The 14,496-nt window shown below is 45.8% G+C and overlaps 1 protein-coding gene across 3 annotated transcripts in view; it reads right to left on the bottom strand.

Annotated features, from left to right (window-relative positions):
• Positions 1 to 14,496, bottom strand: part of LOC121857894 (vang-like protein 2-B) — an 86,626-nt gene that overhangs the window by 18,942 nt on the left and 53,188 nt on the right. The window contains exon 1 of one of the 3 annotated variants that reach the window (XM_042354136.1): positions 4,461 to 4,479. The exons of the other annotated variants lie outside the window; for them this stretch is intronic. The gene's annotated coding sequence lies outside the window, so the exon portion shown is untranslated. Of the gene's footprint in view, positions 1 to 4,460; positions 4,480 to 14,496 lie in introns of those variants that run through there. 3 annotated transcript variants of the gene reach the window in all.

Below are 14,496 nucleotides of genomic sequence, written 5' to 3'. Positions count from 1 at the left end.
TCTTGCTGTTTATCCCAAATTTGTTAGCCCACACTGATTAGTCTTCAATTAGAATATGACGTCCAATGTATGTGAACCACTGTCTTGCATGGCAGCGAACAGTGACATCACCCACATGACTCTGACCTATATATACTGCTAATGAATATGATTCATTTCTTTGTGTACGAACCTTTGTCCTGCATGGCAGTGAACAGTGACATTACCCACATGACTCTGACCTATATATAGCTGTTAATGAATATGATGTATTTCATTGTGTATGAACCTCTGTCCTACGTGGTAGTGAGAAGTGACACCACCCTCAGTGTCAAGACCTGACTGAATTACTCAGTATAGGCAAACTGTATTCCAAGCTTTGTCAATAAATTTGTTAAACTAAAACAAAAAAACCCTTACCTAACCTGATCTAACCCAAATATATCACCTGGAGATTGCCCCCCCCCCCAGTTTATTTAACTTAAACAATAACCACCCTAATGGTAACCTCAACTTAGCCCCAGGTAACGCTAGGGTGGTTACTCATCAGGTGAAATAAGCTGGGGTGCCTAATTCTTCAAGTTATTCTAAATACACATAGTATTTGGATTCAAGTATATCTCTATAACTATACCCTATTCTGTACTTGTGTTAGTCTTTCAATTACACGAGATAAGGTGTGTGTGTGTGAAGACACCTGAAAAAGTATCAAATCGACCCCTTCACCTGGGAGACGATTACTCCACACTATAACTCTTGGAGGAGCACCACACAAGGAGGTGTCAATACTTTCGAGTTAGCCCGACTGCATACCAAGGCAGACAGCGCCAACGCCGGAAAGACGCTGCCGCCGCTCCTCCCGCACTAGATGTAGCCTCCCACACGTGTAACATTTGTGGACGGCCCTGCCGGTCCCGTATCGGCCACTCGAATCACCCCAAAGCTCACCAACGAAGGTGACATCCTTAATAATTCATATCAATGTATAATAGCTGGATGATCGTCATACTCGATTCCAAGTGACAGCAAAGAAATAGTAGTAGTAGTAGTAGTAGTAGTAGTAGTAGTAGTAGTAGTAGTAGTAGTAGTAGTAGTAGTAGTAGTAGTAGTAGTAGTGTGTGTGTGTGTGTGTGTGTGTGTGTGTGTGTGTGTGTGTGTGTGTCGGGGCTATAGCGTGTTTCTCCATCAATCTCTATTTGGTCTTCTCTAGCGAGTTTTATTGTGGAGAGTGACACATCACAGACCAGCCAGCCGACCCTCGCTCCCTCCCCCTCCTCCTTGACGCTTCACACATCACCCGCTGTCTTCGCTTTGAGTCAAGTCGGCCTTAACTTTCTCTTTGCCTTTACATATTTATCTCTTTCTCTCTGTTTATGTCTCTCCCTCTTTTTTAATAATGATAAGAATGATTGATAACAAAAACAATATGATAATAACAATGATAATATAATATCAATAATAATAATAATAATAATAATAATAATAATAATAATAATAATAATAATAATAGAATAGAATAATCATAAAAAAAATAAAAAATCTAACAAAATTCTAGCAACCCCCAAATACACCGCATGAAGCCAAATATATCCACAATGTCACAATAGATAAAAATAACATACAAGGGTCATAATACAATTGACACCAGTTAGGACTTTAGGGCAGCTACAGTGAAACTCCCAGGCTAGCGAGTGTCCACCATCACCCACCACTACCACTGCACCCACCACTACCATCACCACCACCACCACCACACCCACTTCCATCACCACCACCACAATCGGCATACAAAGTCCACACTGAATCAACATATGCACATACTGTACAGTACACGGTGCAGGTAGACAAAGAGCGCCAACACCACATCACGTCGCCTCCTACCATCACCCACCTCTACAAGTGCTACAGCCCGACAACAAGTACTACAGTCAGGCTAAAGTTACTATACCAACGACTAACGCACACACACACACACACACACACACATCCATCCATCTCTACAAGCCCAGAATAAATGCTACAGGGAGGTGACGATGACGCTACAGTGGTGTTAAGGCTACATAAGGTTACGTAGAGAATACAGAGAGTCTAGACGGTGTGTGGCCCAAGATGTAGCGAGTGAATTATCCCATCAGTACAATACCTCGCACTATAACCAACCAAAAACTACCTCAATACCAGCCAAAACCACTACCAACCACCAACACCAGTAGCATCACTAACTACAACCACCAACACCAGTACCATCACTAACTACAACCACCAACACCAGTACCATCACTAACTACAACCACAACCACCAGTACCAACCATTAACAACCATGAACAACTACCACCAGCAACACCACTACCAACCACCACTTCCATTCATTTACTTGACACACACACACACATTACTCCCTCGTGTAGGGGGACCCCAGCAACATCAAAGCTCCTCTCCCCTCGCATCACCTCCTCTCCCTCCCTTCAGGCTACGGCACCCAGCCAGACAATGCCATACGACACGGACCGTAGAGACGACAAACCTGACGATCTAGGGGGCGATAACGTCCTTCTCGCCTCAAGACGTTGAATGACTGATACACCTCCTCTTCGAAGGCTTTCACAAGTTTATTAGTTTAACATTCCCCCTATTAATTACGAGGGTAATTTTACATGGACGGAAGAAGACCTGCCTGAGGGTGGAGGAGCCTCATGCTGGGGGGTTGGCGTGGCTCCTCCTACCGTAAAACAATAACATATATTTTTTAGACATAATGAGAGTAAACGAGAGAACACGACTAAACTGGAGAACACGAGTCTGATATTCAAGAACACTATTTTAATGGGAGAAGTGATTCTTTTTGTCAGAAGACCCTGCTAATACGTGTGTGTGAGTGTGTGTGTGTGTGTGTGTTCTCCTCCAGAAGGTTGGTCTAGGTGAGGCACACTCAGAGCTATACACTACCTGACACAGCTAATAACAGACGACACAGTTAGGAAATTTCTCAAGTGTGTTAAATATACAGTGAGAGCCATCTGTCACATCAGTGTAGGTACGGCAGTGTGACGTATTTAAGTAACTACGTACATTTACACGTCGACCCAAGGCATCAATTACGTGCAGCAGGGTCTGGCGTCACCACCACCAGGCTGAGTTAGAATGGATCTACCTCCCCCTATTGTTATGGTGAATTTGTAAACCATTTATATTTATACAAGTCGTTAGTGATGTAGTTATACTGACATTACTAACTCAAGCTGGGTATCAATCACACATAGCCGCCTCAATGGGGGATCGAACTGGGGACCAAGGAATCAACAGCCCAATGAAATACCCACTCCGCCACTGTTTCTCACAAATACACGACATATCAATACAGATAAAAGAGTGTGATATTTATGTCTATAATATCCATCACAACTACTGCCATTATAATTATTTCATATATTCGTATTAATTATCGGTCTTAGGATAGACAGACTGACCCCAGCTCAGTGTGACATGTTACTCGGAGGTGATGATATTAATAATCGTCCATCATATACAGTATATAGCAAATGTTTATCAAGAGAGCTGCAGTACTCAAAATCCTCACCCATGTTACTGTTAACTTTGTACCTGTATTATTTACCAGAGATAAACTATTTCGATTTTAGTTTTAATTTCAATGTTAATAATAGACCAAACATGTGATAAAACTTTTAACCCCAAGACGTTGTATAGAGACGAAACACCTGGAGATTCTGAAGGTGATCTAATACATTAAAGATAAGTTCAAAACCAATAAACATATTTTACGAGGTGTGTGACCTTTAAGATGCAAGGGGAGGCGTGGCGTGGTGTGTGTTGTGGTGTGGTGTGGCGTGGTGTGTGTTGTGGTGTGGCGTGGTGTGTGTTGTGGTGTGGCGTGGTGTGTTGTGGTGTGGTGAGCCGTGGTGTGGTGTGTTGTAGCGTGGTGTGTGTTGTGGCGTGGTGTAGCGAGCCGTGGTGTGGCGTGGTGTGGTGAGGCGTGGTGTGGCGTGGTGAGCCTTGGTGTGGTGTGGCGAGCCATGGTATGGTGTGGCGTGCTGTGGCGAGGCATGGTGTGGTGAGCCATGGTGTGGTGTGGCGAGCAGTGGTGTGGTGTGGCGAGCCGTGGTGTGGCGTGGTATGGTGAGCCGTGGTGTAGCGAGCCGTGGTGAGGTGAGGTGTGGTGTGGTGTGGTGTGGCGTGGTGTGTGTTGTGGTGCTGAGACCATTACTACTACTACTACTAAAATAAAATTACAGTAATAATAATAATAATGTCTTTCAGTCTGTAGGGCTTTATAAACTTGTAACACTTGCAGCATAACACTGCCATCAACACAGTATATTTCAACACTGTAACAAAGCATCATGCAGCATTTTGCAACACTTATCCATCTTCTCCCCAACTGCCGTAAACGTGTGCAGTGATCACCACACACCACCACTATCCACACCTCCACTCACACCAACACATAACAGAACTTCATTACCTACAACAATATCACTTATTATGTTTTTTCTTGCATTTATTAACTGTTTTAATTACTGTAATTCGCAGAAGTGTAATTACTGGCATCGTAAACTTTAAGAAATAGTTGATGATGGTGAAGATATGTTAACACACTGGTCATTATACCCGACACTTGCCCTCCTCTGAGTACTGGCCCTCTCACTCACTTCACCATCACCCCACGGCACTCTGTCTCACACTGACACCATCCCTCCCGTCCCTCGCTCACCCGGCTGCCCACCAGTGCCAGTCAGGTAGCCAGTTAGCCGCCACAACCAGTCAGTCGGCCAGCCAGCCAAGCAGCCACAGCAAGCCAACTCGCCAGGCAATGTGTGGCGGCGGCGGTGACAGACAGGGTGGCTCCTTGGCAAGGCAGCAACAGTGGTGTGGTTGTGGGGGTGACGCTACCACATACCCACCACACACAACCCTCCACTAATACAAGAAATGACGCAACGCTAAACACATCCTTTAAATGTTCCCTCAAGCACACCGAGGCTCCCCCATCCCCCCACCACCTCCTGCCATGAAAGAAGCAACAGTGCAGGCAACAAGCGAAGAACCGTTCACTTGGCGTAGCGGAGGGAACTCCCGTCGTATGCGAATAATGCTGTTACAACTACTACTACTAATAATAATTATTCAGTAAAATCGTCATACAGGTTTACAATTGGGTAAGCATGTTTATAAATAAAGTTTATACAGTTCAGTATGAATATAGACAATGTTGGTATACTGTGCAAGTAGGCTGTGGGAGTGTACAGTTCCTGTGTGCCCAGACAGTGCAGGTAAACAACAATGGTAAACAGTAAGTCAACTTGACCGAGGGTAGTCTTGCGTCTCTACACTGTCTGTACCCTTATATACCCGATCCTCTTTGTGTGGGTACAACTACAATTAAATTATTCTTTTTCTTTCTTCTTCTTATTATTATTTATAGTCTCTACTATTATTATTAGTAGTAGTAGTAGTATTAGTAGTATCATCATTACCACAAGTGTACATCTCTCCGGGTTGGAATACGTCGTGGCGAGCAATGTTAGATAGCCGGCGTTGTCTGTGGTCCTGGCGGGGAGGAGCACCATCATAGTAACACCACCGGCCACCACGTGTTCCTACCTCACGCTGGTTCCTCCTCACCATCACCACCTGTCTTCTCTCACCTCACCCCCTTCTCCTCGTTTATCTACGTTGCTCCTCGCTCGTTCACTCATTGTCGCCAACACACAGACAAAAAGGAAATATATGGGCTTTCATGCTACCCCCCACCCTTTACCAGTGAACCAGTTAACTAAGGAGTACACGATGTTATCTATAGTTGCTGCAGCGTCCAGGTGATTTCCACGCTGCTCCATCACTCATGTTCTCAAAGATTCCCGTTAATTTTATTTTCCGTTATTGGATATGAAAATTAAGGTCGAGTTTCGGTGTAATTTTTATTCTATTTTGAATGTTTCTTTTATTCAGTTCTTTGTTTAGCTATTTAACTTTTTTTGTTTGTTTTAGTGAATGCTAACCAGTTAGGTGTATTTTTAGACCTTCACTTGAGAACTTTTTGTTATGGCTAAACTCTCAGTACAGTACATTATTAACACCAAGTGGCCGCCATCTTACATCTTAACTTTAATACACCACTTCAGCTGAATTCTCTCAGTCTCAACCTTAGTCAGGGGAAAAAATCAACACATGAAAGTTTGGCGAATCCGGGAGGTCTCAGTGACGTCGTCGGGAAGGACTGGACAGGAGACAAATTTCCCCACACTTGTCGCCTTTTGTTCCTGCGGTAAAGAGCGTGGTGGACACTGGCCGGGGGAGGGGGCAGGTGACTCAACCACTCTACAACACCACCACTTCAACCAACTAATTCCCCCACCAAGAATGAGTTCAGTGACAAAGGCAATTTATTACAGACAGATAAACGGATGAGATAATATGGTGGGGGTGGGGGATGGTCTACCTGAAGTTATTAATTAATTACCCATATTTTAGACCAGATGGAGATAGTTAAAACACACACACACACACACACACGCGCGCGCGAGGACGTCCACTCAAAATCCCATTCTCCCTCACCCAGAGCCACTCACACGCCCGCTACCTCCCCCATTCATCTCTCGCCCTCTCCATAAACCCATCATACCATTTCCTCCTCTCCTCACATCCATTCACACGGTCCCTCCCTCCATTCCCATACACTCCATTCCTACATCGTCCCCCCCCCCCAGACTCTCATCCCTCCCTCCATTCCCATATTCTTCCCCCCCCTCCTCTCACATCCCTCCCTCCCCTCATATAATCTCCCCCTCCAATCATACACACCCCTCCCCACCCACGATTCCTCCTCTCCTCTCACCACCAGCGACTCCCACAGTAGCAGGGTCGCGTCGCCCGGGGTCTGACAATGACGGGCTCGACAAAAGGACCCTCTCCCTGCGGTCGGCTGAAAGAACCCGACCCAAGTTCTGCCTTACCTGTTGAGGAAGTCGTCGGGCCGGAGGGAGATCGCAGGCTATTCACCTATCTACCTACCTACCTACCTACCTGTTCATACAAGTAACCTACCTTTTTGGACTGTAGGCTATACAAGCGGTCTTGTCGTGTACGATTACAGGCACTACAATGTATCTGTTCATAGGAGTGACTTGACAGGTTATTGAGTGACTTGACAGATCATTGGGTGTCTTTCTTTACGTCCCCAGGCTAGAGAAAGTCCGGTGCCTTCTTCTTATTTATGTGGCCTACAGTCCCACGATTGCAGGTCAGAGGAGTACATACTGTACACATGCGTGAACTACCCGTTACTATTGCAGGCTACACGGGCACCTATACACACATTTGACCTACGTGTGTGACGCGCCTAATCAAACTATTTTACAAGCTGGGTCAGTGTGTGTGTGTGTGTGTGTGTGTGTGTGTGTGTGTTTGTGTGTGTGTGTATGAAAAGGCTTAAGTAGTTATGACCGACAAGGAACTTCAATTCCAAACCTTAAAAATCCATCTATTTAAAAATATATCTATATTCTACTGTATAAGAAAATACAATACACCATAACACTAAATATACAATCACATACAGTTCACTTCACTATGGGGACGGAGAGATAACAGCAGGTGACAGAAGATGGATGTCAGGTAGTTAATTAGTGGGTGGCCAGGACAACCACACCTGTACGGTAATTTGTAGAAGTGTGACGATCCTGACAGATTGTTGTCGTCTTGAATGGAAGTTGTTTGAGTTATGTATTAGTTATTGTGAGTTGTTTGTGTTATGTATTAATCACTGTAAACTGTTTTAGAGGAGCTATATGGGAAGTCTACTTTGTGGAATGTGATTTGTTTAAGTGTGTGTGTGTGTGTGTGTGTGTGAAACTTCTTTCTCACACTACCCTACCCACCAAACAGTCCCCCACACCCCCTCTCCTACCCACCACATCAACCCACCTCCTCCCCCTCTCCAACCCACCACATCAACCCACCTCCTCCCCCTCTCCAACCCCACCCACATCAACCCCACCTCCTCCCTCTCCCCCCACACATCCAACCCACCTCCTCCCCTCTCCAACCCCACCACACCAACCCACCTCCTCCCCTCCCCTACCCACCACATCAACCCACCTCCTCCCCTCTCCACCCACCCATCCACCTCCTCCCCCCTCTCCAACCCACCACATCAACCCACCTCCTCCCCCTCTCCAACCCACCACATCAACCCACCTCCTCCCTCCTATACCCACCACCAGCTTGTCTTATCTCACAAGTGGCACAAAACAAGGCAATAAATACCAGCAAAAACTAAATAAATGCAACAATAGCTTCAGTAACGAGATGCTGAAGGGAGATAATGACGACCACATACCACCGTCCTCACCACCCCCTCCCCCCACCAGGAACTGATGTGGTTAAGACTGTACTGGTTGGTACCTGGGAGTGTATGAGCGAGTGTCTGTCTGTCTAGGTCGTGTTGCAATGGGAAATTTTATCGGGGAGGGACAGCTGTTTATTGCAAAAGGTGTTAAGTGTATATTGCAAAAGGTGTTTAAGTGTATATTGCAAAAGGGTGTTAAAAATATATTGCAAAAGGGTGTAACTATATATTGCAAAGGGTTCTCAAAAATTTATGTAAATGAGTTTTTGTTGTCATTGCAAAGGAAAAGTCGAATTAGTTGTTTGTGAACTTTTGAACATAAACTTGTCTTTAGTGATAGTTGTCTTAGTTTGTCTGTCTGTCTGTCTGTCTTTTGTGGCTATTTCAGTTCCCCCTCTCTCTCTCTCTCTCTCTCTCTCTCTCTCTCTCTCTCTCTCTCTCTCTCTCATCATACTTCCTTCTCTTTCTCTCCCTCCTTCCTCCCATATTATTAGATCATCACTGTCATCTTTTCCTACCCTTTTTCCCTCCCCCCCTCCTCTCTCCCTCTCCTCCTCCTTCCCTCCAGCCTCGCCCCCAGCCAACTAGGAGGTAAGGGTCATGACTCCTTTCCTTCAGCTCAACTTACCTACCACAACATCCTTACTACCCCTGTTCCTTCCCCCTCCTCCCTCACCCCCCTCCTTCTTCTTCTCTCTCTCCACAACATCCTGTCTCAACAATTATCATCCTTAACTGCGCCTCCTTCGTCTTAATCCTTCATCCCACACCACAATATCCTCCAACACGCCTCCTTAATCCTTCTCCTATAACACTCTTCCTCCCCCCACACCGCCTTGGGTTTGGTTGGGTAAGTTTAGGATATTTTAGATCAGAATAGGATAGGACAGTGCTAAATTAAGCTGGGTTAGAATAGGATAGGATAGTATTAAGCTAGGTTAGGATCGGATAGTGTTAAGTTAAGCTGGATTAGGTTAGGTTAGGTTTAGATAAGCCGAATTAGTTTTAGACTCCAGGGATTAACAAGAGTCCGTCAACCAATATTCAAGAAGACTACATCAACCACCACCACTACCACCATCATCTCCTCTTGTCAACCCCCCCCCCCACACACACTCTAGCAGCCAGAACTTAATATTACTGCAGCAGCAAAACTATCAACGTCGCCATTATCATCATCATCACCATCGGTAATAATAATGTCAACAGCAACACAAGTATGATAAGCGTGTGTGGACTGTGGTAGGTGGGGTGGGGTGGTCAGCACGTGGTCACTGCTTCAGGAGAGAACATTCACCAAGTCGCAGATGTGATAATGATAGAGAATAAAGGCAGTGAAAGTAGTGGAGGAGGATGACCAGCCAGTGAGACAGTCAAGCCTCCTGGCCTTCCTGAAGCGAGATCTTGTTCAGAGCTTAAGATAATTGCATCACTGAAAGTAAACATCGAGTGAACAGCTGTTTAGGGGTGCAGTGAACAGTGCTTGATGTGGTGAAACAGGACCACCAGGCAGTGATAGTCAGGCCTTTTGTCCTTAATAAAGAAATATCTTGCTGTAGATTAAGAGAGATGGATTATACAAAAGTAAACAATGGCCGAACAGCTGTGTGTAGGCCCTGTAGGGGTTGTTGGGGTGACTCAATAGTATTTAGATGCACTCAGTGAGGCTGGGTGACCATGGCAGCGTGCTAGGGGCGGTGGGCGTCAGCTGGGCTTCCACGTTACGCTGACAAATATCACCTGTGTTAACCTCTAGCTCCCGGCCACACCTGGTACACCGGCCACACCTGGTGCACCGGCCACACCTTATACGTATACAAGTTACTATCTCCCACATCAAGACTCTCTCTCTCCCTCATGTCATCACCTCACTTATTAATGAAAAACGATATGTCCTGTCAAGAGTCTTACAGCGAGGTTATATTTGTAATTACTATTTTTATCTGTTCCTTACGGGTGTGAGGGAGTGAAATTAGGTTATTATATATGTAGTGTGTGTGTGTGTGTGTGTGTGTGTGTGTGTCTGTGTGTCTGTGTGTGTGTGTGTTTGTTTCAGTCACAGATGTTCTCTTTAACACTAAGATAAGCCCCACAAAAAACACTCAGCCACCACACCCATCACCACTATCACCACCACCATAATTATCACCACACGCCACCTTCCCCACCATACCAGCACCACCATAACTATCACCACACGCCACCTACCCCCACCATACCAGTACCACCACTATCAGCAAACAACAGTACCACGACACGCTACCTATCACACAACCTACCACACACCACCACTACCACACACCACCACTACCACACACCACCACTACCACACACCACCACTACCACACACCACCACTACCATCACATCAATAAAGTTGGTGTTGTCGTCATATGAATGAATGAATGGCGATAAAAACCTGCTGTGACTTAAGGCTGGGAGAGCGGGTTGACACAGTGCCCAAGGCGACCCGGAGGCACTAGCTTGCGTGCCACACACCTGTCCTGCCTCGCCTACACCTGTCCTATTTCAACCACACCTGTCCTGTCTCAACCACACCTGTCTTACCTCGCTTACACCTGTCTTGAATAACAGATGCCTCACCACAACACATACCTGAGACTACCAGACGCTTTCACCTGACACCCACCACTTGAGGCCTTCACACCTTTATTACTTACTCTCACACCTGTTCAAATTAACCCCAATCCTCCCTCACACCTGTTCCTGTTAACACCTATCCTACCCTACACCTGTTCCAGTTAACACCTATCCTCCCTTACACCTGTTCCAATTAACACCTATCCTCCCTCACACCTGTTCCAATTAATATCTGTCCTCCCTCACACCTGTTCCAGTTAACACCTGTTCCAATTAACACCTGTCCTCCCTCACACCTGTAAATATACCTGACGAGGAGAGTAATTAAGAGTGTGTTCCGTCACCATCACAACACTCGCAGTAGTAGTAGTAGTAGTAGTAGTAGTAGTAGTAGTAGTAGTAGTAGTAGTAGTAGTAGTATGAGAAACAAAGGCAACATAAGAGAAAGAAGGGATAATAACATAAGAAGGAATATATAAAGACGGGAAGAGGGAGAGAAGGAGAGAGGGAGATGAGACGAGGAAAGTGAGAGTCCGAAGAGGAAGGCGAAAGGGGAAGAGGTAAATGAGAGGAGAAGAGGAAGATGAGAGGGGAAGAGGAAGATGAGAGGGGATGAGGAAGATGAGAGAAGAGGAAAAAGAGAGGGGAAGAGGAAGATGAGAGGAGAAGAGGAAGATGAGAGGGGGCGAGTAAGGGGAAGAGAGGAAGAGGAAGATGAGAGGAGAGAGAGAGAGAGAGAGAGAGAGAGAGAGAGAGAACTAGGTCGACCCACCAACTCTCCCTAGACAATAAATTCAAGGTTAAAAAGTCTCTGGATGACGTAACGAGGTGTGGCGGTGATAACGATGGCGGGAAATGGTGTCCTAATGTGTCTTCTTCAGGAGCGCTGGTGGGGTGCACGACGAGGGGAGAACAGGGAGTGGTGATGGGCGGAACAAGAACAAGGGTGTGAGTGTCGACAATAACTATCTCTTCCATTCAGGCGGGAGGGAGCTGGTGTGTGGGCGGGGAGGGAGGTGGTGTGGAGCTGGGGGGAGAGAGGGAGGTGGTGTGGAGGTGGGGGAGAGGGTGGTGGTGTGGGCGGGGGAGGGAGGTGGTGTGTGGAGCGGGGAGGGTGGTGGTGGTGTGGCATTGAGGGGAGAGAGGGGTGGTGGTGTGGGCAGGGGAGAGAGGGGTGGTGGTGTGGGCAGGGGAGGAGGAGGTGGGTAACAGAAGAAAAGTGGGAGACAGATATGAGGCCAGGACCTACCTGACGCAGACTAAGGACCATGCTCCACCACGTTGGGCGGCGGCCACAGTGGAGGCGGTCACCTGGGGCCATCACCTACACCACTTCTCCATTACCCCCCTTGCCTTCACAACCACCCACGTGAAGCTGATGGAGATAACTAAGCATACCACCCAGCCACCGTCTTCCACCACCCACCCTTCCGGTCTCGTGATATTGACTACTAGAGGGCGGGTTACCTGGGAGCCACCACGTCCACTACCCTGCACTACCAGCTACACGTGCCTCCCCTCCACCTGTCACACACTAAAATACCCTCACATGACACACGCCAGGCAAATACCGCCACATTACTTTACAGGTAGTCACACGACAACATGCATGAATGAACACCTAGTCACCAGCGTTGATGTTTAATTATACGTTACCGTACCACAGTAACGCCGTTGTTGCATTAATACATTTCAAAACATTCCTAAATCGGCTTGTGGTTCCCAAACATAACACACACAGTACACAACACACCTTGTACAGTGTTTCCTCCTCCCTTATACATATCCTTAGAGCGTTGTCCTAATTCTTATCTCGTGGTGGTTCTTGTCCTCGTGTGTGTGTGTAAGAAGCAGGTGTTAGCAGGATAATAAGTGGGGTTGGCAGACTTACTGTCACTGAGTAGGTACCAAACTGTCTAGCGTTCTCCTCTTCCTTCACACACCATACCCCTGCCACACCACAGCACACCACACTGCAACGCCACAGCACACCACACTGCAACGTCACACTGCCACACCATCACACCACACTACCACGCCCCATGACACGCCACCTGCCACACCACACCACATCACCCTCGATCAATGTACAGACGTGTACCTCAGAGTGGTCACGGACTCTCAAAGTACTCGTTAAAAAGTTCTCGTACTCTGAATCGACTCACAAGAACTCGAGTACCAACATTTCCATCGATTCTTGAAGCAAAAATAAAATTCTTTACAAATCCGGGTATGTCGTTAGCAAGGCAAATACAGAAAATGCCAGTACAAAAAATATCAAAATCCAAAAATACAAAATCCCCCAAAAATATTAAACACAAAAATTTCCAAATAATAAATACAAAATATAATACAAAAAATACCAAATACACAAACTATCAAATACACAAAAATACAAATACAAAAATAACACTAAAAAATACAATTCAAAACTAATTTCATATACATTCTGACACCTGCAAAATTGTTGAGGGCTTCTCCTACCTACACGTCACACCGTCCATACACCTGGTCAACACACACCACGACATGCACTACCTCAAGTATACTGGCGGAGGGAACACTGGCTAAGTATATACCATTATAATATGAACCCGGGTTATAATGCCGCATCCACTGTACTGTACTGTGAGAGTCAATAGTGTGTGTACCCTATAGTCTGAGGTAAACCACACACTATTATTATTATTATTATTATTATTATTATTATTATTATTATTATTATTATTATTATTATTATTGCTGTTAATTCTTCGGCGAGTTTCATTTTATTTGGAACAAACTAATACACCAAACTTCAACATACAGGATATCAATCATACAAGACCCTGGCTATTATTCCTGGAAGTATAAACCTCCTAAAACATATACAAAATGGTTTATACCCCTTCAAGTATATACCCAGTGATATATATATACCCCACCAGGTACAGTATGCATACAGACATAATGGAGTATTTCAGTAAGAGTAAACACAATAGTTCAGGACCTCAACATACTGCACATACACGAGGTTCGCTGTCTACCAGGATATCTGTCTGTACAGTAAGTGTGTAATGTGCCTCCCAGATAAGACACCCAGGCCCCTCTTTGAGACATAATCAGGCGGCTCATCCCTTGGACTAACCTTCCATTCCTCTCCCCAGTGAACCTGACACAGCAAGAGGATCACAACCCTCACCTGCTCACATGGACTAAATCCCTCTATAATACCAAGTGGACTAACGATCTTAACGCCCAGTCATCCCAGAGCACTAACTTCCTAGCGTGAGGTGGTGGAGGAGGACGAGGAGGTCAATTGCTGAGATCTGGTTTAATTCCCGAGCGTTAATCCTAAGACTAAATGATCCTGACTCGTACTAACAATAGCACGGCGAGGAACAGTACAGGTACACCCTTGTCTGGCACCTGATGGCCCTCTCCTCCTCCCTGCTACCCTGCTGAAGGAGGCACTGACGCTATTCATGCAAGGTTCCTGTGTTAGTTCTTCCTCCCCCCTCCAAGAAAGGATATGTATAAGAATCAAACAAGTTAATTTAACATACAACATTA

This window comes from Homarus americanus, unplaced genomic scaffold, assembly GCF_018991925.1.
Source record: "Homarus americanus isolate GMGI-L3 unplaced genomic scaffold, GMGI_Hamer_2.0 scaffold6354, whole genome shotgun sequence".
NCBI lineage: Eukaryota > Metazoa > Arthropoda > Malacostraca > Decapoda > Nephropidae > Homarus > Homarus americanus.
The sequence above is the reverse complement of the archived record's forward strand: the minus strand, read 5'-3'. Positions and strand labels throughout refer to the sequence as shown.